Genomic DNA, 26,855 nt, shown 5'->3' with positions numbered 1-26,855 from the left:
GAAGGTGCTCAAGAAGCCCGGCGAAGCACACTCACATGTTCTGGTCGTGTCCGACACTGCATGAGTTCTGGGAGGGTGTGGCAAGAGTGATTTCAAAGGTGGTGGGGGTCCGGGTCAAACCAGGCTGGGGGTTAGCTATATTTGGGGTTGCAGAAGAACCGGGAGTACAGGAGGCGAAAGAGGCCGACGTCTTGGCCTTTGCGTCCCTAGTAGCCCGGCGAAGGATTCTACTTATGTGGAAGGAAGCGAAGCCCCCGGGCATGGAGGCCTGGATAAACGACATGGCAGGGTTCATAAGACTGGAACGAATAAAACATGCGTTAAGAGGATCGGCTCAGGGGTTCACCAGGCGGTGGCAACCGTTCCTTGACTATTTCACGGAACGATAATGGAAAAACAGAAAAGACAGCAGCAGCAACCCGGGGGAGGGGGTATTATTCTGTGTTTCTGTTTTTTGCCAGTTGTTGATATTTGCTTTTTGGTTTATCTCTTTTTCATTTGTTGTTAGTTTAATATATTATTTAAATAACGTTTAATGTATGTTCCTTTATTAAGTTGTAAAAACGGAAAATTTCTGTTTGAAAAATTTCAATAAAATATATTTTTTAAAAAAAGGTTGGCAAGTCCAGTGAAGAGTGGTGAAGTGGTAGTAGGAGTAATAGAGAAACTATCTTGTCCAGGGATACAGTTTATCTTGGGTAATGATATAATTGGATCGCAGGTGGGAGTGATGCCTACTGTAGTTGATAAGCCAGTGGAAAATCAGACAACTGAAGTGTTGAAGGACGAATATCCTGGGACTTTTCCGGATTGTGTAGTAACAAGGTCAGAGTCACAGGTTAAGACAAGAGGAGAAATCAAAGAGTGAAGATGAACTTGAAGTGCAATTGTCAGAAACGATTTTTGATCAGATGGTTGAAAAAGAACAAGAACAGGGGAAGGATGAGGCGGATATTTTTAGTTCAGGAAAATTGGCGGAGTTACAACAGAAAGATGTAGAAATAAAACGGATATATCAGAAAGCACATACGGAAGTGGAATCTGAGAGTATACCAGAGTGTTATTACCGTAAAAGTGATGTCTTGATGAGAAAATGGAGACCTGTACATAAGCGGGTGGATGAAAAGTGGGCGGAAGTTCATCAAGTAGTATTGCCGGTAGGGTATAGAAAGGAGGTGTTGCAAGTGGCACATGAGGTACCAGTGGGAGGTCATTTGGGGATAAGGAAAACTCAAGCTAAAATCCCGAAACACTGGATTACATAAAGATGTGGTTAAATTTTGCCAATCATGTCACATATGTCAAGTGATAGGGGAACCTCAATCAGTGATAAAACCAGCGCCCTTAATACCCATTCCAGCATTTGATTAACCTTTTACCAGGGTCCTAATTGATTGTGTAGGACCGCTTCGTAAAACAAAAAGTGTGAATCAATATCTTTTGACTATAATGGATGTGTCTACTAGGTTTCCAGAGGCCATTCCAGTACGGCTAAAAAGATTGTGGAGGAGTTACTTAAATGTTTTACTAGATATGGACTACCCACAGAAATTCAATCGGATCAAGGATTAAATTTTACCACAAAGTTATTCAAAGTTATGGATAGCTTAGTAATAAAACAATTTAAATCAACTGCGTACCATCCAGAATCGCAGGGAGCGTTAGAAAGATGGCATCAGACATTAAAGACAATGTTGAGGGCTTATGTCAAGATTATCCAGAGGATTGGGATAAAGGAATTCCATTCGTACTGTTTGCAATTAGGGATGTATCTAATGAGTCAACCAGATTTAGCCCTTTTGAACTAAGTTTTGGTCATGAGATAAGAGGACCACTTAAATTGATTAAAGAAAAATTGGTGGGTGAGAAATCGGAAATTACACTATTGGATTACGTGTCAAATTTTAGGGAACAATTAAATAGAGCAGGTGAATTGGCTAGACAACATTTGAAAGTTGCACAAAATGTGATGAAACGGAAGCGGATAAGAAATCCAACGTTCGTAGTTTTACCAGTCGAGATGAAGTTTTAGTGTTGTTACCAGTGGTAGGGGAGCCTTTCAAAGCTAGGATTTGTGGACCGTATCAGATTGAAAGGAAATTAAGTGAGGTGACTTATGTGGTGAAAAACACCAGATAGACGGAAGACCCACCGAGTGTGTCATGTGAATATGCTTAAAAGGTACTTTGAAAGGGAAGGAGAGAAAAAGGAGGTTTTAATGATTCTAACTCAAAGTGACGAACCAAATCCAGATGACTGTGAATTTGACATACCTCAAATTAAATTGGAAAATGAGGATGTTCTTAAAAATTGGGATGAATTGTTAAGTTACCTTCCAGAGGAAAAACAAACTGACCTGAAAGAGTTATTGATATCACATGGGCAAGTTTGTAGAGATGAATTGGGAAGTACTAAAATGGCTATACATGATGTAGATGTGGGAAATGCTGTTCCTATCAAACAACATCCATATAGACTTAATCCTTTAAAATTGGCACAGGTTAACAAAGAGATTGAGAGTATGCTTAAAAATGGCATAATTGAAGTGGGTTGCAGCCAATGGAGCTCACCCATAGTGATGGTACCTAAACTAGACGGTACCCAACGGTTGTGTGTGGACTATAGAAATGTTAATGCAGTTACAAGAATGGGCTCTTATCCTATCCCACATTTGGAGGATTGCATTGAGAAAGTGGGAAAATCCGCTTTTCTTTCCAAATTGGATTTACTTAATGGTTACTGGCAGGTACCTTTAGCCGAAAGGGCAAAGGAGATTTCAGCTTTTGTGACTCCAGATGGTATATACCAATTCAAAGTTATGCCATTTGGCATGAAAAACGCCCCAGCCACATTTCAACGGTTAACTAATACAGTTGTTTCAGGATTACCCAATTGTGCGGTATACATCGACGATCTGGTAGTTTTCAGCCAGACATGGAAAGAACATTTAAAACGTCTTATGGAGTTATTCGATTGACTTCAGGAGGCGGGTTTGGTGATAAACCTCGCTAAAAGTGAATTTGGAAAAGCCCAAGTCACTTTCCTTGGCCATACAATCGGACAGCGTCGATTGATCCCACGGGATGTGAAAACGAAAGTTATTGTGGAGTTCCCGATACCCTCAACACGACGGGAAATAATTTGATTTCTTGGTATGAGTGGATTTGATCGAACATTTGTGCAAGAGTTTTGTAGCGTGATTGCTCCACTGATGGACTTGCTGAAGAAACGTAAAAAGATTTCAATGGACAGCGGAGTTTCAACATGCATTTGACTGCCTGAAAGCTGTGGTAACCGATGCTCCTGTATTGGAGAATTGCAAGGGGCTCTGTGATCAGATTGAACTGAAGTATCTAACTTTAAAGAGAAATGCCGAGGCGTAGAGGAATGGATGGATCGTGCAGAGACTTTCTTGTTCAAAGAGACTGTCAATCGAGAAGGATTTTGGTTGGAGGAAGACGAACGGGGGCAAAAAAATGGACTATATTATTATCCCTGTTTGCGTGTGTTGTTTCTTTTGGACCGGTAAAGTGTTTTTACTGTGTGTATTTCTTAATTGATGGTGAAAAGGTGAAAAATGAAACCATCTTGAAGTTGATGGGGTTTTTTTTTTGGGGGGGGGGAGGTGTCATGTAAGAGTACCTTTAAGAAATGGATGTTTAAGCAATGTACCTTTAAGAAATGGAGCTGATCATATTACTGAAGTGATGTCAGAGGGTGGGGGGAGCTGAGCTCACTTCTGCTTTTTGAGTTTCAGTTTGAGAACGCAGCTGGGAGTGTCTGTGTGTTTTGCTGTGAGCTGCAGGAAGAAACACAGAGCTGGTCTGTTGATTTCTGCAATCCAAAGACTATAAATATATTGAATGTAACCTAATGTGCTCCTATTTTGGAAGGTTTGAAGTCTTTTGGATGTTAAAAGGAACAGTTTGTAGGATTATTTAGTGTTGTAGTCTTTTGGGGTTATCTTTGAAGTAATGGGTGTTAAGATATTCAATGTTTGTTTTAAAAAGGTTAACTTGAGTTCATAGAATAAACATTGTTTTGTTTTAAAAGCCACTTGTCCAATTCTGCTGTATCATACCTGGAGAGTAGGCCGTGTGCTTCCCACACCACAATCTATTAAAAGTTGTGGGTTGGTTTAACTCCATGAAACACTTTGGGTTTCTGTGAACCCGGACCCATAACATAATGAAAGTCCACAGGTGAGTGGAAAAGTCAGCGCAGGTACTGTCAGGAAAGCGGAAGCTGGAGCACTGGGGAGGCCACATCGCTCACAGAAGAAGAAATGACCAAAGTGATGGTTGTGGAATTTGAAAAATAGTTCACAAAGCACATGGAGGTGATGAGGAAGGAGATGGGGGCGGTATTGAAAGTGCTGGTGGAGGAGGCGATTGCCCCGGTGAGGGCGGCGGTATCAAGCGCAGCGGCGGAGTTGCAGGAGCAAGGTGAGACACTGAAGGAAGTGGAAGAGGCATTATCGCAGCATAGTGATCAACTCACCTTGATGGGGAAGGAGTTGCGGAAGGTGACAGAGACCAACAAGGGTCTGCGAGCCAAAATGGAAGGCCTGGAAAACAGATCCAGGCGACAGAATCTGAGGATCGTGGGTCTGCCCAAAGGAGTGGAAGGCCCGAGGCCGACGGAGTATTTTGTCACGATGTTGACGGAGCTGTTGGGGGAGGGGGACGATCACTCTCGATACGAACTGGATCGGGCTCATCGGTCGTGGAGGCCTATACCAAAGGCGAGTGAGCCGCCAAGAGTAGTAACTGTGTTTCCATAGGTACAGCATGAAGGAGAAGGTCATGTGCTGGGCAAAGCAGAAGTGGGTGGTGCAGTGGGCTGGAGTTGGTATACGCATAAACCAGGACTTTACTGTGGAGCTGGCGAGGATGGGCTGCCTTCAGCCGGGTGAAGAAGGCACTGTACATCAGCAAGGTGCAGTGTGGCATAGTATATGCAGCTAAGTTGAGGATGACCTACAAATCCAAATACTTGTATTTTGGGAGGGTGGTAGCGGCGGAGGAGTTTGCGAAGGCAGAAGGACTGTGGCAGAATTGAGAAATGGGACTGAGAGCGGGTCGTGTACCGATGTAGCCTCATGTAACTTGATTTTTTCACTGCGTGTCGATGTATGTACTAAATGAGTCGACGCTGTATATATTTGGACAAGGAAAAAGTTAGGGCTTTCATTTGCAATGATGGTTCTTTGGGGCTTGGGTGTAGGGTTGTGTGCTAAAGGGGATTTCTTGGTTTTCCTGGGACCGGGCAAGGGCGAAGGAGACCCGGGCGGGCTCTCCACGCTGGCCGGTTTAAGCCGGCCAGTGAACGAGAGTGAGGTGGGGGGGAAGGGGCTGCGGCCATCGGAGCCTGGTAGAACAAGTTTCGATGAGTCCAGCCGGGGTTAAAAGTTGGGGGAAGGAACCGAGGTTGGGGGAGGAGTTTACAAGAGGAAGTGGAGGGGAAAAGACTGGGAGGGGGGTGTCTACAATTCATGGGTGGCCATTCACGGTACTCTTTCGGGGATTGGATGGCATTGAATATTAGGGGGGGGGGGTTGGGGGGGGGGGGTGGACCGTCAACCGTGACCAGGGGCGATTCCTGATTCCTTTTTCTTTTTTCCTCCTTGGGAGGTTTAGTTTTATTTGATGTTTATATTGTCAGGTGGGCCGTTGTTTGGGGGACGGTGGGAGGATGGGATCGTTGTTGTTGATAAGGGGATTGACATTGTATTTGTTACCGTTTACTGTTTGTTGGTGGGGGGGTAAATTCTGAAGAAAATGTGAAAATGGAGAATAAAAATATTTAAAAAAAAAGATATTTCTTGATATATTGAAGAATGCCAGCCTGGCATTAGTTTGATTAATATTGCTGAAAATGGGTTTATCCTCTCCCTCAAATTTATGATATTGGGAGGATGAAATAGTCCATTTTTACTGTGCTGATAACAAGGATGAGCAGCATTTTCCAATATGGCACCGGCTCAGGGAAAGTGGTAAAAGAGGGGGAGGGGGGCATTGTTAGTCAAGGACAGTATTACGGTGGCAGAAAGGATGTTTGATGAGGATGCGTCTACTGAGGTAGTATGGGCTGAGGTTAGAAACAGGAAAGGAGAGGTCACCCTGTTAGGGGTATTCTATAGGCCTCCGAAAAGTTCCAGAGATGTAGAGGAAAGGGTTGCAAAGATGATTCTGGATAGGAGCGAAAGCAACAGGGTAGTTGTTAGGGGGACTTTAACTTTCCAAATATTGACTACACTATAGTCGAGTACTTTAGATGGATCCGTTCTTGTCCAATGTGTGGAGGAGGGTTTCCTGACACAGTATGTAGATAGGCCAACGAGAGGCGAGGCCATATTGGATTTGGTACTAGGTAATGAACATGACAGGTGTTAGATTTGGAGGTAGGTGAGCACTTTGGTGATAGTGACCACAATTCGATTACGTTTACTTTAGTGATGGAAAGGGATAGGTATATACCGCAGGGCAAGGGTTATATCTGGGGGAAAGGCAATTATGATGCGATGAGGCAAGACTTAGGATGCATCGGATGGAGAGGAAAACTGCAGGGGATGGGCACAATGGAAATGTGGAGCTTGCTCAAGGAACAGCTACTGCGAGTCCTTGATAAGTATGTTCCTGTCAGGCAGGGAGAAAGTGGTCGAGCAAGGGAACCGTGGTTTACTAAAGCAGTCGAAACACTTGTCAAGAGGAAGAAGGAGGCTTATGTAAAGATGAGACATGAAGGTTCAGTTAGGGCGCTCGAGAGTTACAAGTTAGCTAGGAAGGACCTAAAGAGAGAGCTAAGAAGAGCCAGGAGGGGACATGAGAAGTCTTTGGCAGGTAGGATCAAGGATAACCCGAAAGCTTTCTATAGATATGTCAGGAATAAAAGAATGACTAGGGTAAGAGTAGGGCCAGTCAAGGATAGTAGTGGGAAGTTGTGCGTGGAGTCCGAGGAGATAGGAGAGGTGCTAAATGAATATTTTTCGTCACTTTTCACACAGGAAAAAGACAATGTTGTCGAAGAGAATACTGAGATTCAGGCTACTAGACTAGAAGGGCTTGAGGTTCATAAGGAGGAGGTGTTAGCAATTCTGGAAAGTGTGAAAATAGATAAGTCCCCTGGGCCGGATGGGATTTATCCTAGGATTCTCCGGGAAGCTAGTGAGGAGATTGCTGAGCCTTTGGCTTTGATCTTTAAGTCATCTTTGTCTACAGGAATAGTGCCAGAAGACTGGAGGATAGCAAATGTTGTCCTCTTGTTCAAGAAGGGGAGTAGAGACAACCCCGGTAATATAGACCAGTGAGTCTTACTTCTGTTGTAGGCAAAATATTGGAAAGGTTTATAAGAGATAGGATGTAAAATGATCTGGAAAGGAATAATTTAGTTAGAGATTGTCAACACGGTTTTGTGAAGGGTAGGTCGTGCCTCACAAACCTTGGGCGTCATTCTCCGCCGGCGGGAGTCTCCGTTCTGCCGGCGCTCGGGGGTTTCCCGACGGCGTGGGGGTGCCCCACAATGGGAAACCCCATTGACTGGCCGGTGTTACGGAGACTCCCGCCGGCCGGTCGGCGCAGAAATGTGGCGGGGCGGGTAGGAGAATTTCGCCCCTCATTGAGTTCTTTGAGAAGGTGACCAAACAGGTGGATGAGGGTAAAGCAGTTGATGTGGTGTATATGGATTTCAGTAAAGCGTTTGATAAGGTTCTCCATGGTAGGCTACTGCAGAAAATACGGAGGCATGGGAATCAGGGTGATTTAGCAGTTTGGATCAGAAATTGGCTAGCTGGAAGAAGACAAAGGGTGGTGGTTGATGGGAAATGTTCAGACTGGAGTCCAGTTACTAGTGGTGTACCACAAGGATCTGTTTTGGGGCCACTGCTGTTTGTCATTTTTATAAATGACCTGGAGGAGGGAGTAGAAGGATGGGTGAGTAAATTTGAAGATGACACTAAAGTCGGTGGAGATGTGGACAGTGCGGAAGGATGTTACAAATTACAGAGGGACATAGATAAGCTGCAGCGCTGGGCTGAGAGGTGGCAAATGGAGTTTAATGCAGAAAAGTGTGAGGTGATTCATTTTGGAAGGAATAACAGGAAGACAGAGTATTGGGCTAATGGTAAGATTCTTGGCAGTGTGGATGAGCAGAGAGATCTCGGTGTCCATGTACATAGATCACTGAAAGTTGCCACCCAGGTTGAGAGGGTTGTTAAGATGGCGTACGGTGTGTTAGCTTTTATTGGTAGAGAGATTGAGTTTCGGAGCCATGAGGTCATGTTGCAGCTGTACAAACCTCTGGTGCGGCCGCATTTGGAGTATTGCGTGCAATTCTGGTCGCCGCATTATAGGAAGGATGTGGAAGCATTGGAAAGGGTGCAGAGGAGATTTACCAGAATGTTGCCTGGTATGGAGGGAAGATCTTATGAGGAAAGGCTGAGGGACTTGAGGCTGTTTTCGTTAGAGAGAAGAAGGTTAAGAGTTGACTTAATTGAGGCATACAAGATGATCAGAGGATTGGATACGGTAGACATTGAGAGCCTTTTTCCTCGGATGGTGATGTCTAGCATGAGGGGACATAGCTTTAATTTGAGGGGAGATAGATATAAGACAGATGTCAGAGGTAGATTCTTTACTCAGCGAGTAGTAAGGGTGTGGAATGCCCTGCCTGCAACAGTAGTGGACTCGCCAACACTAAGGGCATTCAAATGGTCATTGGATAGACATATGGACGATAAGGGAATAGTGTAGATGGGCTTTAGAGTGGTTTCACAGGTCAGCGCAACATCGAGGGCCGAAGGGCCTGTACTGTGCTGTAATGTTCTATGAGAGGTCCAGCAACCTTTAGGCTCTGCCCGCACTGTATCAAATTAATCTGGAAACTGCACTGGGCCATTCTAAGCTGTTCTGGTGCTTTGTTATTGCACTTGCTGATTTAAGATTAAAACGGGAGACATGACATCGGCGGGAATTTGGGCTGGTTACCCACGAACAACCAGAGGCGGGATTCTACGAGCCTCCGCACCGAAATCGCGATCGGCGCGGGTCGGAGAATGAGCGTCAAATCCGAGATTGGGTCCGACACCGCTCCCGCGATTCTCCGGAGAATCGCCGCCAATTGCGCGCGCGGTTGACGCAGCGCCAGTTGGTGGCCATTGACAGAGGCCCCTGCAGTGATTCACCGAGTGCAGCTGGCAGAGGTTCCCGATGCCGTGGTTCTCTCATGGTTCCACCCTTCGGGATCTCGACGTGGCGGCTGCGGACCCAGTCCGTGGCCGCTCTGGTGGGGGGTGGGGGGGGGGGGGGGAGAGACCATTCACAGGGGAGAAAGGGGCTCCAGGACGGTCAGGCTACCGATCGGGGGCCACCAATCCAAGTCACGCGCGATCGGGGGGTGCTACATTTTTGGTGCCGGTCCGCGGTGTGGGTTGGCCATGTGGCGCAGGGCGGCCGACGCAGGTCGCCGCCGTGCGCATGCGTGGACTCCTGACTGAAAGTGCAAGGCCCGTATCGGCAACCAGAGCTGTGAGGACTACTCCGGGGCCCTGCTAGCCCCCTGTAAATTGGAGAATCACAGTGGACATTCTCCAGGTAAGTCCAGAGTAATTCATGCGCATCCTGGGCGTGGGGACATACAGACGCACAACGGAAATTCATCCCAAGGAGGAGGAAACATGCTAAGGGGAGGACAAGGCATCCATGGCTGATGAGGGATGTCATGGACAGCATAAAGGCTGAAAAAAAAGCATACAAAGCGGCGAGGATTGGTGGGAAACCAGAGCAATAAGTGGTGGAGAAGATGAAATATGAGTGCAAGCTAGCTAGTAATATAAAGGAAGATAGGAAGAGATTTTTTCAATATATAAAAGGTAAGAGAGAGGCAAAAATAAACATTGGGCCACTGGAAAATGTGGCTGGAGAAGTAATGATAGGAAACAAAGAAATGGCAGATGAACTGAATAGTTACTTTGTATCAGCCTTCACGGTGGAAGATACCAGTGGAATGCCAGAGCTTCAGGAGAACCAGGGGACAGAGGTGAGTGCAGTGACCATTACTAAGGGGAAGGTTCTGGGGAAACTGAAAGGTCTGAAGGTGGATAAATCACCTGGACCGGATGGACTACATCCCAGGGTCCTAAAAGTGATAGTTGAGGAAATTGTGCAGGCATTAGTGATGATCTTTCAGGAATCACTGGAGGCAGGAAGGGTCCCAGAGGACTGGAAGGTGGCTAATGTAACACCTTCCAGTTTAAGAAGGGAGGGAGGCAGAAGACGGGGAATTATAGGCCGGTTAGCCTGACTTCGGTCATTAGTAAGATTTTAGAGTCTGTTACTAAAGATGAGGTCACAAAGTACTTGGAAGTGCATGGCAAAATAGGACTGAGTCAGCACGACTTTGTCAAAGGGAGGTCGTGTCTGACAAATCTGTTAGAGTTCTTTGAGGAGGTAACAAGGAAGTTAGACAAAGGAGAACGGGTGGACGTGATGTATTTAGATTTCCAGAAGGCCTTTGACAAGGTGCCGCACAGGAGACTGTTAAATAAGTTAAAAGTCCATGGTGTTAAGGGTAAGTTCCTGGCATGGATAGAGGATTGGCTGACTGGCAGAAGGCAGAGAGTGGGGATAAATGGGTCTTTTTCAGGAAGGCAGCCGGTGACTAGTGGTGTGCCTCAGGGGTCTGTGCTGGGACCACAACTTTTCACAATATACATTAAAGGTCTGGAAGAAGGTACTGAAGGCACTGTTGCTAAGTTTGCAGATGTTACAAAGATCTGTAGAGGGACAGGTAGTATTGAGGAAGCAAGGGAGCTGCAGAATGATTTGGACAGGCTAGGAGAGTTCGCAATGAAGTGGCAGATGAAATACAACGTGGAAAAGTGTGAGGTTATGCACTTTGGAAGGAGGAATTTAGGCAAAGACTATTTTCTAAATGGGGAAATGCTTCAGAAATCAGAAGCACAAAGGGACTTGGGAGTCGTTCACGATTGTCTTAAGGTTAATGCGCAGGTTCAGTCGGCAGTTAAGAAGGAAAACGCAATGTTAGCATTCATGTCAAGAGGGCTAGAATACAAGAGCAGGGATGTACTTCTGAGGCTGTATAAGGCCATGGTCAGACCCCATTTGTGAGCAGTTTTGGGCCCCGTATCTAAGGAAGGATGTGCTGGCCTTGGAAAGGGTCCAGAGGAGATTCACAAGAATGGCCCCTGGAATGAAGAACTTGTCGTATGAGGAACGTTTGAGAACTCTGGGTCTGTACTCGTTGGAGTTTTGAAGGATGAGAGGGGATCTTATTGAATCTTACAAGATACTGCGAGGCCTGGATAGAGTGGACATGGAGAGGATGTTTCCACTTGTAGGAAAAACTAGAACCAGAGGACATAGTCTCAGACTAAAAGGACGATCCTTCAAAACAAAAATGAGGAGGAATTGCTTCAGCCAGAGGGTGGTGAATCTGTGGAAGTCTTTGCCGCAGAAGGATGTGGAGGCCAATTCACTGATTGTCTTTAAGACAGAGATAGATAGGTTCATGATTAATAAGGGGATCAGGGGTTATGGGGAGAAGGCAGGAGAATGGGGATGAGAAAATATCAGCCATGATTGAATGGTGGAGCAGACTCAAAGGGCCGAGTGGCCTAATTCTGCTCCTATGTCTTATGGTCTTATTGGAGAATCCTGCCCCAGGTGTATTCACTATAACATTTTAAGGCTGCTGCTTTTCAAGTGGTAACCGCCTCCTTTCGCCAATATTGATGAGGCCATTTCAGTTTTCAAAATGGCTGCGGGACACATTTTTCAGCTCCCCCAAATTTATCTGAACTTGTATCATAATCTAACTTTTTAAATGTTCCCAATTGTACATGACTTTTTGAACAAGTTTTATCTGACTTTTAATGGCAGGTTTTTGTTCTTGGATGGTATTCCGAAATTTTGAGTTACATGCTGGTAAATTCTACGGTAAATTTTGTGTTACATGCTGGTAAATTCTACGATAAATTTTGAGTTACATGCTGGTAAATTCACATAATATTCTTTGATAATTATTTTGTTAACTACTAATACTTTTATAAATGTTTAGATGTATATTGACTTTTAAGCAGATTTATCTGGCTTTTTAAATGCTTAATGCATGACTTTTTAAAATGATTTTCATCAAAATTATTTGACTTAATCTTTTGTTCCAGAACGTTTTAACATTATAGATACTGCAACAGCTTAGCATTGACAGGCACCATGGACATTGTTTCTATTCACTGCAATACATGATCTGTCCATGTTTGAGAACATTGCAGCGTCATGCTGAGGCAATCCTCCCTCTTTGCAAGTGAAATTCACCGGCCGGGATTCTCCGGTATTCGGCGGGCAGGCCATACCGGCGCCAAAGAGTGGCGTGAACCACTCCAACGTCGGGCCGTAGCTTCGGGGGCTAGACCGGCGCTGGAGTGATTGGCACTGTGTCAACCAGCGCCGAAGGGCCTCCGCTGGCCGGCGCGAGTTGGCGCATGCGCAGGAGCACCAGCGTGTTCCCAGAACCGCTGGCGTGATCCCTGCGCATGCGCAGGGGCTTTCTTCTCCGCGCAGGCCATGGTGGAGCCTTACAGAGGCCTGCGCGGAGGGAAAGAGTGCCCCCACGGCACAGGCACGCCCGAAAATCGGTGGGCCCCGATCGCGGGCCAGGCCACCATGGGGGCCCCCCCGGAGCCAGATCCCCCCCCCCCCCCGAGGACTCTGCAGGCCGCCCGCAGAGCCAGGTCCCGCCGGTAAGAACCTTGTGTAATTTATGCCGGCGGGACTGGCCAAAAACAGGTGGCCGTTGGGCTCAAGGCGGAGCGGAGAATCGCCGGGGGGTTCGCTGCCAACGGCTCCCGACCAGCGTGGCGAGATTCCCGCCTGCCCCCCAAAAGCCAACGCCGGAGAATTCAGCAGCCGGCATCAGGGCAGGATTCATGCCACCCCCCGACGGGTCTCCGGCCCGGCTGGGGGGTGGCGGAGAATCCTGCCCACCATGTTGTTCACACCTTGGGCAGAATTCTCCCAACCCACCCACAGCACGTTTGGTGCCGGCTGGGTGCAAAGAACCTGGGGCGGGATTCTACCCTACCCGGCAGGGCGGGCCGTGCCGGCACCGAGGAGTGGCGTAAACCACTCCGGCGTTGGGCTGCCCGGAAGGTGCGGAACCCTTCAGGGGCTAGGCGTCGGGGTTGGCGCCACACCAACCGGTGGCGAAAGGCCTCCGCTGGATGGCGCAAGTTGGCGCATGCGCGGGAGCGCCAGCGTGTGCTGGCGTCATCCCAGCGCATGCGCAGGGGGGGTTCTTCTCCGCGCTGGCCACGGCAGCAGCCGGCGCAGAGGGAAAGAGTGCCCCCATTGCACAGGCCCGCGGATCGGTGGGGCCCCCCGGGGCCAGACCCCCACCCCCCGAGGACTCTGCAGGTCACCCGTAGAGCCAGGTATTGCTGGTACGGACCTGGTTTGATTTACGCCGGCGGGACTGGCTGAAAACGGGCGGCCGCTCGGCCCATTGCGGGGCGGAGAATCGCCGGGAGGGCAACTGCCAACGGACCCAGACCGGCGCGACGCGATTCCCGCCCCTGCCGAAAAACGGCGCCGGAGAATTCGGCCCCAGGTGAGAACCATAAAGTTGAAAAATCACATTACAATTCTCTCAATGACGGGTTGGTCTTCCCGCTGGCAGGAACACCATTTGCATTAAATTGCATCTCATGAATGCTCATTAAACAGCTGCCTGACGGTGTCCTGTCACGCTTTCAATCATGCGTCACGCCAGCCGGAAATCAATTTGGCGTCAAACCCGATTACTGATGAGTGGCATGCACAAGGCGGTCCTCAGATCGCCAGAGACTTAGATGTGAGGGCAACAAAGCCTTTCTGCCACAACGCTGCGCTGCGCCTGATGCGCTGTACACCACTCTGCCTGGGCAGGTCAGTTCGTGCCCTCCATCTCCATGCTGAACTGGTCATCATGGACAGCACCGTGTGGAGGGATCCAGGGACCCTCCTCTGTCACTGTCTCGGTTCAGTAATGCACCTCGGGTTGGGGATTACAGTGATCTCCTTCCCTCTGGTGCCACACACCAGTGTTTATTCAAGACTCATGCAACCACCACAATAAAGGTCTGAGGTTCGGCCAGGAGTGGAGTGTGAGATGAGGAAAGGGGGAGGGTGGTGGTTGCCTGATGAAGACAACCATTCTCTTGAAAGAGGGCTGTGCAAGGGGTGGTGGGGGGGTAGGGTGGTGGTGGGGAGGGGGGGGGGTTAGGGTGGGAGCTGCCAATGGCACACAGAATAGCAAGGAGATGGATAAAGATGATGAATAATGGAAGGCAGACCAAGGGGGAAGCTGGACCCTGACAAGCCTGCATAAAAAAACTCACAAACAAGGAAGTCAAAAAGATACCACATTGTTTACTGGAAGAGGATGGATGAAGACTCCAGAGACATTGGGTAAACGTCCAAGTGGGACATGGGGGCCTTGAGGGCGATGCGGCATCACAGTGGTTGGCACTGTTGCTTCACAGCGCCAGGGACCCGGATTCGATTCCCGGCTTGGGTCACTGTCTGAACATGCTCCCTGTGTCTGCGTGGGTTTACTCCGGGTGTTTCCTCTCACAAATCTCGAAAGCCGTGTTTGTTATGTGAATTGGACATTCTGAATTCTCCCTCTGTGTACCTGAACAGGCGCCGGGATGTAGCGACTAGGGGATTTTCACAGTAACTTCATTGCAGTGTTAATATAAGCCTACTTGTGACAGTCATAAAGATTATTATTATTGCAGGTGATGGGCTTGGGGGAAAAGATAGTGTCATAATATACACCAGTATATCATGGTGCAGACATACACACTGATGGACACACAGCAAGACCAATCAACACACACAACACCACAGCCAATCACCAGTTAGAGCACACTCACTATAAAGACAGAGGGCATCAGAGTTCCCGCTCATTCGGTATGTAGCCTCTCAGAAGGACAGAGCTTACATATTACAGCACAGATCTTCACCATGTGCTGAGTGCATAGACTGGTTAGGACAGGCATTGATAGGTCTTTAGTTTAATCGAACATCATGTTAACCCACAGTGAAAGTATGTTCAACAGTTCCTAACTTAATAAAATAGTGTTGCACTATTTTAAGTGTTGGTGGCCTGTATGTGTTCCACGGATCCAGAGTACCCAACACATCAGATAGGTGATTGATTCAAGGAACAAACTTCTTCTTGAGGCTGTTAGCCTTTTCCATCTGGGTTGCTGACACCCTGCAGTGCCTGATGAAGGCAGGTGGGCTGGAGAGAGTGTTATCAGTGTGCTGGGCTGGTATTTAAATATGGCGCTGGGCCCTTTGAACCCATCAACTGAGGGTGAGCCGATGAATCAGCTGCTGGTCCACTAGGAGAGTCGGAGGGGAACTCACCTGTGCATAATTAATGACGTTCCAAGTACTGACTCTGGCGCAGGATCCCGCCGTTCTGGTCAGTGGGACAGATGCTGCCGCCAGAGCTGCCCGCCCCACACTTAGTCTCAAAATGGGAGAACTCTGCCCCTTATTTTGAGGCCAACGGTGCATATTATTGCTAACTAATCTGGGCCAATTTTACCTTACTTCACAGAATGGGGTACACACTTTTCTATTCATGTTGTGTTTTGTCATATTTATTGAAAAGCAGCTTTCAGGATCATCATAAATATTCCTCAGGAATTTCTTGGGATAAGTTTCTTATCATTGCTTACCACCCTAATCTTGCCAATGCAAATAATTTATGCCTGCTATTCTTAATTTCAGCCACTGGATGATGCTCTAAGGCAATTTGTTGCAGCTTTTCTGCATGTTAACCATGTCACGATTATATTAATTTGACACAAGCAGAGACAATACAAAGCACTCAGTCAGTGTGTGGATCTCTCTCTTACTCAGCAACCTAGCCAGTAGAAGATGACACTTGATATCACACTTCATCTGAGCCATGCTGTTGAGAACTCCAAGAGTAATCATGGCACTCGTACCTTTGTTTCAAAATGTATTTCTGGGAGTCTCATAGCTCTGACGGTTTTACTACTGTTGCGGCTTGGTGGGGTTGCAGGGGGGTGTCATCAGCTCTTGTTCTTCAGCTGGAAAGTGTCAGAAAACTGTTGAAGGTGTAACGGCTCGCTTGATGGAAACGGAACAGCTGGAGAGCATCTGCTCACTGGTTCACTTTGTGCTTGAGCCAAAATAAATGTTGTCTGAAAAGTTGTAAGGTTTTTCATGGTTCTTGACTGAGAATTATGGCAGGGTAGAGAAGGGCAGTACACTGTGCGACACTTTAACATCACAATCATAATTTCCAAGGCAGCATAGTAGGATAAGTAGCTGAGCACATGACCCTCTGCATTTCCGACAATCACTGATTGTGATTCTTTGCTTGATCTAAATGTGAGACCCAGCATGGTAGAAAACTAAAAATGGGGGAAAGTGGGAAATGATTAACATTAAATTTGGGTTGGAGAATAAAAACTGTGGTGTTGGACATCTGACATTAAAACAGGAAGAATTGCAGATTCTCAGCAGGTCTGACAACATCTGTGGGGAGAGAAATAGTTACATTTTCAGGTTGTGATATTTCTTCAGGAAAGTTTCTGATTTAAGGTTCTGATATGACTTCATGACTTGAAAGGTTAGCTCTGGAAAAATGTTCTGATTTTTTTTTTCAAAGTGTTGTCTCTAGCGGGAAATGCAGAGGGGAGCCTTGTCAAATTTTTTGCCAAATCTTAAAGCATTTTCTAAAAAAAAGGAAGGGGTAGGACCCACAGCATCATGCTGGTGGGGGAGGTTCACTGGAGATTGGGACGTCCCTTTTAAAGGGTGGCCCGATTTGAATTTTTTTATTAAAAAGGACCCCTTTCACAGACATGGGAACCACTCCTCACCCCAAAGGGAGCCCTTTCCCGCCCTCAACATGAACCTCCTGAATGGGAAACCCCCCCCCCCCCGCCCCCTTCTGCTGCCCAGCACTGTCCACTAGCAGAAGCCATTTGGGGGTCTCTCCTTTGATTCTCCGACCCCACTGGCTTCCCACCTACCAAAATGAAGGTGGAACCCCCCCCCCACACCTCACATTTCCAAAGGTACTGCCAGATCTGCTGAGTATTTTCCAACATGTTCTGTTTTTAGTTAAACATGCTCACATGACACCTCTCACGTTAACACGACTTGTGAATCATAGAATCTTACAGCACAGTGGGAACCATTTGGATGGATGGAGGAGTATATGCAATACCAAAAGGTGCTAACAAGGAGAGATGACAGAGTCCTAAAAGAATCAATTCATTATAAGGAACTGGTGAAACATGTTGCATATCAGCACTCTTTTGTCGCTTGTGGCAAATCCATTTTGTGGCTATGTGGTGAAAAATGATTTGGAGTCGGATTACTTGGCATTTATCTAAAATATCAAATTAATTTCAAGCCAGTATCAACAGGGTCTTTTCTGTTGTACTTGAAAGATGTTTAGGTCAAATCAGAAGGACAACAACCAATGCCACCTTCTCATGTGGACAACCATTGGAGCAGACCAATGGTCTTCCGAAGTGCAATTCTGATGCCGGACTGGTCAGGTTGCACCCTGCTATGCACTGCACTCCTGCAAGGGTTTTGCTCATTATGATGGCTGGTTGTGTGCCCCATAACATGGCTTTCCAGAGAGGTGGACCGTGATGGTGGTGAGGCACTGAAAGGAAAAGTCCATTTAAGGAAGAGGAGGTAAGCGAGGAGGAGGAGGAGGAAGAAGATGCTCCTGTCACTCACAGTGGCATGATTTCTATTCAGGCCTGTTTATTTGTGTAGGTGGCCTCCACCTGTCACTCTCATGGAAGAGGATCTACCTTATCTCTCTCTCGGACTCCAATATGACCTTGTGACTGGTGTCTGTAAAAGAGGGGACTCAGGAAATTCCGGTGGAGGCCATGGTGTGAGTGGTCGCACATTTGGCAGTTCCCGTCTCACTATATGCGGACAATTGATTGCTTTATATATCAAATCCACTGGAAGGTATTGGGGGGATCATGGGCATATTGGAGGAATTCGGCCGGTTCTCTGGGTATAAGTTCAACATGGGGAAGAGTGAGGTCTTCCCGATCCAGGTGAGGGGGCAGGAGAGGAGGCTGGGTGAGCCTTCGTTCAAGGTAGGGGGGGCGAGTTTCAGGTATCTGGGCAGCCAGGTGGCGCAGGGATGGGAGCAGCTGCATAAATTGAATTGGCACTAGCGGTGAAGCAAATGAAGGGGGATTTTAAGAAGTGGGACGTGCTCCCACTGTTGTTGAAGGGGCGGGCGCCGTCTGTGAAGATGACAGTTCTCCTGAGGTTTTCATTTGTGTTCCAGAACCTCCCGACCTTTATTCCAAAGGCTTTTTTAAGGAAGGTTAATGCACTGATCTCGGGATTTGTGTGGGCACTTGAAGCTGGAGGGTGCCTCGGTTTGGGCACGGATCTGCGGCAATCCTAGGTTTTCTCCGAGTGGACAAGACGCGGGGTTCCGGGGGTGGTGGCGGGTGGGGATTGAGCGGTTTGGGGGCCTATTTGTTGGGGGCTGCTTTCCGAGCTTGGAGGGGCTGGTAGAGGTATATGAGCTGCCCAGCAGGAATGGGTACTGGTACTTGCAGGTGGGGGACTATGTGAGGAAGCACGTTCCGTCCTTTCCCGACCTGCTGCCCCGGCGTTGCAGGAAAGGTGGTGTCGAAAACAGGGGTGGGTGAGGGCAGAATGTCGGAGATTTACAAAGAACTCATGGACTGGGAGGGCGTCCCAATAGGAGAAGTCAAGCGCAAGTGTGAGGAAGAGCTGGGGAGTGGGTTGGAGGGTGGGATGTGGGGGGAGGCTTTGAGGAGAGTGAACGCATCCTCTTCGTATACAAGATTTAGCCTTATTCAATTTAAGGTATCCACAGGGCACATATAACGGTGGCCAGGATGAGTAGGTTTTTTGAGGGGGTGGAGTTTAGGTGTGGGCGGTGCGCGGGTGGGCCCGCGAACCATGTCCACTTGTTTTGGGCCTGTCCGAAGCCGGAGGGATTCTGGCGGAGGTCTGCCGAGTTATGTCTGAGGTGTTGAGGGTGAAGGTGGTCCCGAGTCCAGAAGTGGCACTATTTGGAGTGTTAGAAGACCCGGGAATCCAGCGTGCGAGAGAGGCCAATGTTCTGGCCTTTGCCTCCCTGGTAGCCCGGAGACGAATTTTGCTGGAGTGGAGGGACACGGGGACGCAGAAACCGGGGGTGTGGGTGGGGGACCTTGCGGAATTTCTCAGGTTGGAAAAAATCAAGTTTGCCTTGAAAGGGACTGTACAGGGGTTTGCCCGGAGATGGAAACCGTTTATCCACTACCTCAAGAATAGTTAAGAGGTCAGCGGGCTGGGGCGTAGTGGCAGGGAGGGTGGACGATGGAGTGTTAGATATTAATTTGCTATGTGAATTCCTGTTTTCTCTCTTTTTGGTTGTGGTTGTGTTTGATGTATATAAATGCCTTAATAAAAATGTTTAAAAAAAAGAGTGGACTCAGACCTGCAATTGGAATTGCCATGAGAAATGCAGCCCAAGCTTCTCTGCTATCTTCACTATGCAGTCTCACTACTCAAACTGCAGTCCCAGTAATGGCTGTTGTATTGAGTTTAAAGGGGCCACAATTCAGTTGGTCTGCCTCTTCTCTCAGCTTCAACAAGATGGCACTGGTTGCGCTGGAGCACGCCCATCCCACTGATGGGGTGGCTGGGACCAGAGGGCACCTAGGAGGGTGTCCTGAGGGAGACCAGTATGACCCGTGGCCCTAGGTTCATAGTGGGCTGTCAGCAGCGTGAGCGGCTGCATGGCTGCCTTGCAGGCCGTGGTAATGCTGTTTCGTGCCCGGCTCCACAGCCTACCTCCTGGCCAGTCAACGCTTTTTCCCCCGGCCTTGGCCAAAGTCCCCCGGCCAGTGGCAAGACTGTCAGCAAACTATGGCGATGTTGGACACATCTCCGTACCCCCTCTCTCTCCCACAGCAGGCACAGCACTTGTTTCACAATTTTTAAAAGTGCAAGTAAATCTTGCCGCCGGGAATTTGCCCCAGTGGAGACGGAGAATCGTGGAGGCCCCGGAGAATACTGGATCAAGCCCTCTAATGATATGCCAACGACGTATATTGTACATATGGAATGGAACGCATTTACGCCGCTGTCAAGGCTTTGGAGAATTGTGATTTGGCGTGAAACAGGCAGCACCATGATTTTGGCGTCAAAACCAATTCTCCGCCCAATTGCTTTTCCCGAATCCGGCATCAGCCGACTGAGAATCCCACCCAAGGTGTCTCTTAAGAATGCCTGATGCCTGTGAGCACTGCATTTTCTAAACTACAGGGAATGAATGACTCCACAAAGAAGACCATTATCAGCTATAAACCTGAGACTTACCATCTGAAGCAAAGACTCTTATCTTTTGATCCTCACCTTAATTTTTTTTATCCCTTTCCACTCCTCTGTGTTTGTCAGTCTTGTATATGTGGGCCGAGGGTGGGACAGGTAAAGTGGTAGTAGGTATTAGCTTGTTGTTAACCATTTACTGCATATTTCCTGATAGCCCTTGTTAAAAATAGACAATAATTATGTTTACAGTTACAAACCTGGTGACTGGAATTATTGGGCAGCCAAGGGCCAAAGACATCAGGCTGGATTCTCCGCCGGCGGGATGCTCCGCTTTGCCATCAACCTGGGGGTTTCCCGACGGTGTGGGGTTGCCCCACAATGGGAAACCCCATTGACCAGCCGGAGATACGGAGCACCCCGCCGGCGTGCTAAACCAGAAATCTGGCGCGGCGGGACGGAGAATCCAGCCCATCAGCTATATAAGAATTATTGGTTAATTCACTTGTGTTGTGACTCGGGGCATGTGGGACTGGAATTGACCGTACACTAGACCAGGGTGTGGTAACACCTGGAACATTTATCTCATGGCCATGCTCAGGTCTGCAGCCTGACCTCAGTTATGGTGATTACAGAATGTGGGACTGGATGTGGGAATTACTGCTTCTAATTAACTTGTTTTATTTCTTAGTTTTTGTGCATTATTGCATAGAACTTTTAACTAGGCAATAGCCTTGGTCCTGTCTTTATGCCCTGAGGTTATTTTTAATACCCAATTTAACTTATCGTACCTTTTTAATGATTTTAGCTGTACCTTTAACCATACTGGTGACCAGAACTTCACTGTCATTCCTTTTTTCATCTTTCAGCTATTTTTCTTTTTCTTTGAGGCATACTTCCCTCTGGCCTCCCCCTTGCTCCTGCTCTTTATTGGTTTAATGTCCTTTCAACAGCTCTGTTTGACTTTCAGCTATGATCTTGGTCCCAATTCTGGTCCAGGTAAATCCAACCAGTGATACAGCTCCTTCCTGTGTCAGTATGCTATGAAACCCTCGTTCCCACACAAATCCTTGAACAACGTGGTACCTTTCTTCATTTGCTAATTTTCAGGTGTTTTAGGTATTAATCTCCCTCAAGGTCCTGACTTTTAATTTATCCCCTATCTCTTCCTCAGCAGGACCTCCTTCTTGTTCTTTCATCGATCTTTCGTCCAACAAATTGGATCTCCAACTCTCTCTCTCCTAATTACTTTTCATTGCATCAGGATATCCCTTACTCTGACACCAGGTAGGCAACAACAGACTCTTCTGGCCTCTTGCTTGTGGTCGAAGAGGATGCCAACAAAAACCCTAATGACTGAATCTTCATGTTTCCGGCTTGGTCCTTTACCTTTGGATATCCTCCTGACCAATGGGTGCTTGGATCAGAATTATGGTTGACCTCCTGCAGTCTTTCCCCTTACCCTCAAAAGGAAGCAAACACACAGTCCAGGTTGATCAGGGTTGCAGTCTGCATGCCATCCTCTTTTATCTCCCCTTGGTTCCTTCAACTCTGTTGACTGATAGTAACATCCTCACCTTGTTGCACCTGTGGTTTCCTCTAGGGTGTGATCATACTGCGGAATAAACTACCCAGAAAACCCTTATGTGCCCGAATGTCCTTCCGTATGATTTCTATCACCAAGATCACTTACTTTCACCTCCAAGCCTTCCCCCCCACCTCCTGCCGCTCATCTATTGCTGAAACCATCATCCTTGCTTTAATTCACCACTTCAATGGTCACCTGGCCAGCCTTTCACCGTCTATAACTTACAGCTCATCCAAAACTCTGCTGTTGCTTTCCTAATTCACCCATCACCCCAGCCCTCACTGACTGGCACCCAGTTCAATGACACATTAAATTTAAAATGCTCACCCTTATGTTTGAATTCCTCCATGGCCTTGCAAGCTGCTCTTCTCTGTGACCTACACCAGCCCTACAAAGTCCTTAGAACAATGTCCCCCCCCAATTCCAGACTCATCCATCACCTATTTCTTTTGTCTCACCATTAGAGAGAATAGTCAGCAGTCTGGGCTGTAATTTCCTCCCTAAATATTTTGTCCGCTCTACCTCTCTCTTCTTCTTTAAGATGTTCCTTAAAACCTATCTCTTTGCCCGAAAAGGCGTGGAGTTGAATTGTTTCTGATATTGCTGCTATGACGGTCTTGGGAGAATTAAATATGCAAAGGTTTGAGGTAACGGGTGAGTTTTTTTAGGTTAAAAACTACAATTTTAGATCCACTGAACTGTCAGACTCACCTTTACAAATCAAACTTTAAAAAGACAGAACAGCAAGTCCCAATAACACTCATATCAAATACGTTAGCTGCCCGCGAAGAGTGAATATATGAAAGAATATTCTGAACTTCTGAATGGGAAAAACATAAATACAACTGCTTAAAATTAAGAGGTGCAAAGAGGTTCACATAGTCACTTTTCAAGACCTCCAAAAAGGAAACAAAAAACATTTCATGTCTCACAAATCTGGTGGTCAAGCCTACCCACCAGATTTAGTGAGCTGAGCTCCCAGAATGTAGGTGTGTTCTCTGTGGGGGACAAACCTGTTAAAGATGGATCTAAAGATAGTCTTGCATAGAGATTTGATCAAGGCCAATAACACTTTGATGGTGCTATACTTCTAAGAAAATGTATTGTGTGTCATGATATTCAAACACACATCACAACACACACATCATGATAGACAGACCAACAGACCAATTAGCACACATAACACGACAGCCAATCACAAACAAGAGCAGACACAGTATAAGACAAGAAACACGACACCTCCTAGTCAGTCCATCTGGAGACAGGACAAGGCCAGGACCTCATTAACAAGACACTCACACAGTCACCACGTGCTGAGTACCAAGTCAGATGTGTAAATAACTAGTTGGAATAAAACTGCGTTGTACCAATCGCAACCGTGTTGGTTCGTCTGTACCTCAGAGCACCCAACACCACATGGTACCAGTGAGTGAATCGATACTTACCGGCAAATCTGCCATCCTGAGCCATGGACACCCACAACAAACCGCAGCCGTTGCAAGTCGCTGGGAACCTGGGCACCAATTGGAAGCTCTTCAAGCAGCGATTCGAACTGTTCATGCGAGCCAACGAAAAACAGGGCGCCTCGGACGAAACAAAGATTGGCATGCTCCTCACTACCGCAGGTCAGCACGCCATCGATGTATACAACTCCTTGGTGTTCGCGGAAGGCGAGAACAAATCTAAATATGACACGGTCCTCCTCAAGCTCGACCAGCACTTCAACGTTGAGGTCAATGAAAGCTTTGAGAGGTTTATCTTTCAGCAGCGCCTACAAGGTAAGGATGAGCTCTTTCAGTCCTTCCTGACGCACCTCCGCATACTCGCGCAGTCCTGCGGTTACGGCACCACCTCAGAGTCCATGATCCGGGACCAGATCGTTTTTGGCGTTCCCTCCAGTGGCCTACGGCAGCAGCTTCTAAAAATTAAAGGCCTGACCTTAGCATCTGCAGTTGAAGCCTGTGTCCTGCATGAAAATGCGACCAGCCGCTATGCCCAATTTCAGGCGACCGAATCGGCACGGAGGGGTCCCAAGCGATCGAATCGGCAAGCCAGGCCGCCCACGAGGCCGAACGCATCCAGGCAATCGAGTTTCTCCCGGCCCGCGGCCCGGACGAGGGCGGCCCTTTCGCGCGCTTTTTGAGGCCTCCCACGTTTGTGCGCGCCAAAACCTACGGCAACACTGAGGGACGTGCTGCGCAGGCGCACCCGACGCAAGACCGAACTGCGCATGCGCAGTGGCGTAACGAACGCCATGACGTCCGGCAACTGTGGAGCTGCACATTTAAAAGGGCAATGTCCTGCAAAAACCCGACAATGCCTACGCTGTGGCAAGATGGGCCACTACGCTGCCTACTGTCGAGTGGCTCAACCTGTGGATCTTCCACATCTCCGACAACCTCGCAGACACGTGCGGACCATCCAACCTCCACATCACGACATCCAAACCGACGACACAGATGACCAAGACGCCTTCCGGGTTGCGGTCATTGATGTGAACCGGGTCAACACCATCAATCCGGCCGATGAATGGAGTGCCACCCTGACGGTCAACCGATCGCCGATCACTTTCCGCCTGGACACTGGCGCCTCCGCCAACCTTATAGCATGGTCAGCATTCTATGCCATGAAGGTCAGACCACCAATCCAGCCATACCGGTGCAAGATGGCCGACTACAACGGGAACGTTATCCCGGCCATGGGATCCTGCCAGCTCCAGGTGACACACAAAACACACACGGCCACACTCTCGTTCGAGATAGTCGGCTCATCGAAGGACTCCCTGCTGGGCGCACAAGCATGTAAGGCTCTCCACCTTGTGCAACAAATTCTCTCTTTCTCTCCAGACGGCACGTCTGACTTCCCGGATGCAGAGTTCAACGCACAGCTCCAATCGCTCCTCGCCCACAACCAGGAGGCATTCGAAGGCATGGGAACACTGCCATACACCTACCGAATTCGCCTCAAACCGGACGCCATCCCGGTCGTTCACGCACCTTGCAGGGTTCCTGTGCCACCTAAAGACCGCCTCAAGCTGCAGCTGCAGGATCTCCAGGACCAAGGGGCCCTATCCAGAGTCACGGAGCCCACGCCATGGGTCAGCTCCATGGTGTGTGTCAAGAAGCCCTCTGACGAGCTCCGCATCTGTATAGACCCCAAAGACCTCAATAATAACATTATGCGGGAACATTATCCCATACCCAAACGGGAGGCGATCACCAGTGAAATGGCCCAAGCGAAGATATTCACGAAACTGGATGCTTCTAAAGGATTTTGGTAGATCCAACTGGACCCATCCAGCCGAACGCTATGTACCTTCAACACCCCTTTCGGCAGATTCTGCTACAACCGGATGCCATTTGGCATCAACTCGGCATCCGAGGTCTTCCACAGAATCATGGAGCAGATGATGGAAGGCATCGAAGGGGTGCGCGTGTATATGTGGACGATGTCATCATCTGGTCCACTACACCGCAGGAGCACATACATCGTCTCCAACGCGTTTTTGCCCGCATACGGGAAAACGGCCTGCGCCTCAACCGAGCCAAGTGCGCCTTTGGCCAGACCGAATTGAAGTTCCTGGGGGACCATATCTCCCGGTCAGGGGTCCGTCCGGATGCAGACAAGGTGAGTGTCATCACAGCCATGCCGCAGCCGGCCAACAAGAAGGCTGTCCTACGCTTCCTTGGCATGGTCAACTTCCTAGGGAAATTCATTCCCAACCTTGCCTCCCACACAACGACTCTGCGCCACCTCGTCAAAAAATCTACAGAGTTCCAGTGGCAACACACACACCAGCTGGAATGGGAGGAGCTCAAACGCAAACTCACCACGGCACCAGTGTTGGCGTTCTTCGACACGTCTCGTCCCACCAAAATCTCAACTGATGCCAGCCAATCCGGCATTGGAGCAGTGCTCCTGCAGAGGGATGACACGTCGTCATGGGCCCCGGTTGCCTATGCGTCGCGGGCCATGACCCCCACAGAGCAGCGCTACGCGCAAATCGAAAAAGAATGCCTGGGCTTGCTAACCGGTTTAGACAAGTTCCACGATTACGTCTATGGTCTTCCACGGTTTACGGTCGAAACTGACCACCGCCCCCTGGTCAGCATAATAAACAAGGACCTGAACGACATGACCCCTCGCCTCCAGCACATCCTACTTAAACTCAGGAGGTACGACTTCCAACTGGTCTACACTCCAGGGAAGGACCTCATCGTGGCGGATGCCCTATCCAGAGCAGTGAGTACGCCGCCAGATGCGGAGGGGTTCGTATGTCAGGTCGAGGCACAGATGGCCTTGACAGCGGCAAATCTGCCGGCTGACGACTCCAGTCTGGCCCGCATCCGCCGAGAGACAGCGGCCGACCCCCTTTTACAGCGAGTGATGCGCCATATGGCGGGAGGATGGCTCAAAGGGCAGTGCCCGCAGTTCTATAATGTACGAGACGACCTAGCCATCATTGATGGGATCCTTCTGAAGCTGGACTGGATTGTGATTCCGCACAGCATGCACAAGCTGGTTCTCGATCAAATACACGAAGGCCACTTGGGGGTCGAGAAGTGCAGACGGAGGGCCCGAGAGGCGGTATACTGGCCGGGCATCAGTGACGATATTGCCAACATGGTGATCAACTGTACAACCTGCCAAAGGTTTCAGCCGGCGCAACCTCCTGAGACGCTTCTGCCCCATGAGCTGGTGACGTCCCCCTGGGCGAAGGTGGGTGTCGACCTATTTCACGCGCTTGGCATGGACTATGTCATCATAGTTGACGACTTCTCCAATTAACCAGAAGTCATACGCCTGCACGATCTGATGTTGTCTGCTTTCATCAGGGCCTGCAAAGACACCTTTGCTCGCCACGGCATTCCGATGACTGTCATATC

General features: G+C 48.4%; 1 protein-coding gene across 2 annotated transcripts in view; it reads right to left on the bottom strand.

The window, feature by feature from the left end:
* pde10a (phosphodiesterase 10A) overlaps nt 1–26,855 on the bottom strand; it is a 1,307,205-nt gene that overhangs the window by 574,767 nt on the left and 705,583 nt on the right. The gene's annotated exons all lie outside the window — the stretch shown is intronic.

Source organism: Scyliorhinus torazame, chromosome 1 (genome assembly GCF_047496885.1).
Source record: "Scyliorhinus torazame isolate Kashiwa2021f chromosome 1, sScyTor2.1, whole genome shotgun sequence".
In the NCBI taxonomy this organism is placed as follows: domain Eukaryota; kingdom Metazoa; phylum Chordata; class Chondrichthyes; order Carcharhiniformes; family Scyliorhinidae; genus Scyliorhinus; species Scyliorhinus torazame.
The sequence above is the reverse complement of the archived record's forward strand: the minus strand, read 5'-3'. Positions and strand labels throughout refer to the sequence as shown.